Raw genomic sequence first — 2,125 nt, 5'->3', positions numbered from 1 at the left:
GGGTGGTCACTCACTGTAGTGCTTTGGGGTGCTCTTGCTTTGTCTCTGTGTTGGCTCATTTTGAAAACAGAAAGTAATGAAATTATAATAATAATAATGATCCGTATCAACTACACGAGGAGAAGTGGTCACTGAATTTCGTGACGTAAGCAAAATCAGTCTTTGGTGGGGTAAAATAGTATTGTACCCGTGTCTGTGTATTTTGTTTGTTCGCTTCGTACTGGAAATGGTTTCTACATTAATGTTTAGAGGAGAAATAAAATTAGAGTTTGAACCCTTACAGAAAAGATCCTTGTCTGATTTCCTTTTACGGACATTTTCTTGTTGAAAGGGAATTTGCTTAAATTGCCACATATTTCAACAGGCGTAAGTCTTTATAAGGACAATAACCTTTTAGTAAATGTAGACACATTTATATTCAGCCTCCTCTTCCAAAAATGCAATACACTCAAATTTTAGGCACTCTGAACACAAAGTCGCTGATTGTTGTAAGGACATTAACACAGATTAGTGGGTCAATAAGTGATCGAAAAAGTAAAACGGAGTTTTAGCCTGATTATTAACGAGAAATTGCCTTTCTTTCTCTTTTTTGTTCTTATAGGTATGACGATTTGTTGGCCAGCATAGGACCCTTAGGACGATGAAACATCTGAGTGATGCAGCAGAAACTTGTCAATGATTACATGGAGCAAAGATACCTGAGAATAATTTATTTTTTTTAAGTTGAAATCTTATAAGAAATTGTGGTCTGCTTGTTTCTCCAATGAGCGTCCAATTCATCTGCTGATCCCGTGTCTTTTCTGTGTTTTTGTTTATTTCTTTGTTTTGGGTGAGTGTTGTTTTTAATTGAGTGTGGTTCCCCGTCCTGTAAAGCTTAATTTAGATTGTGTAAACAATGTGAATGCAAAGTTTACCCATTTATACTGCAAATAGACACGTCTGAGATGAAACATTGTGAAAACACAAAAAAGACTCAAACAGCTTGAAAACTGTATATCATCATAACTATTGCTGCCTGCACCATTGCCCAAAAGAATAATTTCCACCTTACAGAGGACAGCATACACCTTACCCCCTCATCCCTTCCCTCTTCCCCCTTCCCCCTTCCCCCTTCCCCCTTCCCCGTCAACCTATTTTTTATTACATGTTTTGTTTTTCCTTTTGTTTTTTAGTCGTTGTTATTGTAGTTTCAGAAGGGGGGGGGGGGGTTGAGGGGAGGAAAAGTAGTGGGGAGGGGGTAGTTTTGTCAAACTATGTAAACAACTACAAATTTAATGTAAACTTTTTCATGGTGGGCTTCAACTCTGACGAGCCTGGCTAGCATGCAGAAGTTCTGGAGATCTGTAATTGCATAATGTATCTTATCGTTCGGCGCATTATCCTGACAAATGGCCAAAACCATAGACCAACTTAGCGTCTATTACATTTCTAACGAGAACAGCATTGCTCAAACATGCAACGACATCAGTCCATGTGACACATCATACTTTTGAGTTAATCATCCAAAAAAGAAAAACATTATCCGTATATTTCATGACTTTTCGTGACTCATGCCATGATGATCTCTTTCACATAACTTGGAAATGTAATTTTGATTACCCATTCAACACCGTTTTATGATAGTGGTAAATAATGTTATAAACAGTTCATTAAAGAGTAGCCCCAGTCTGACAAACGGTATTAACGTAGCTGGTAACTTTGGTTGTATTAAGCCAATTATGATTGTTTTCTTTCCAAAAGAAAATCTTTGTTTGGAAAAAAGGGGGAGTAGTATTTAATTTTTTGAAACATTTGAAGAAACAAAATAGCTTTCTTTCTACAATGCCTTTTATTTACACAGAACAACGATACAGAAGCATCATTTACATTCACACAAAAACTCTCTCTCTCTCTCTCTCTCTCTCTCTCTCTCTCTCTCTCTCTCTCTCTCTCTCTCTCTCTCTCTCTCTCTCTCTCTCGTATATATCATCAGTCAACTATATTCTCTCTCTCTCGTCTCAACAAACAAACAATCAGTAAGTCAGCACTTTCTTCAACCCATATATCCACAAACACACAATCAACCAGTGCAGCCCTTCCAACAGCCCAACATCCAAAACAAACAAACCAACCACCCAACAATCAA

General features: G+C 37.5%; 1 long non-coding RNA gene across 1 annotated transcript in view; it reads left to right on the top strand.

The window, feature by feature from the left end:
- The window catches only part of LOC101851548, a 13,883-nt gene extending 13,087 nt beyond the window's left edge, over positions 1-796 (top strand). Inside the window, exon 3 of the long non-coding RNA XR_220084.3 lies at positions 602-796. This is a non-coding gene — a long non-coding RNA (uncharacterized LOC101851548). The remainder of the gene's footprint in view (positions 1-601) is intronic.
- The last annotated feature ends 1,329 nt before the right edge of the window (positions 797-2,125 follow it).

Source organism: Aplysia californica, unplaced genomic scaffold (assembly GCF_000002075.1).
Source record: "Aplysia californica isolate F4 #8 unplaced genomic scaffold, AplCal3.0 scaffold00013, whole genome shotgun sequence".
Taxonomy (NCBI): domain Eukaryota; kingdom Metazoa; phylum Mollusca; class Gastropoda; order Aplysiida; family Aplysiidae; genus Aplysia; species Aplysia californica.
Note: the sequence above shows the minus strand (reverse complement) of the source record. Positions and strands in the feature narration are given on the sequence as shown.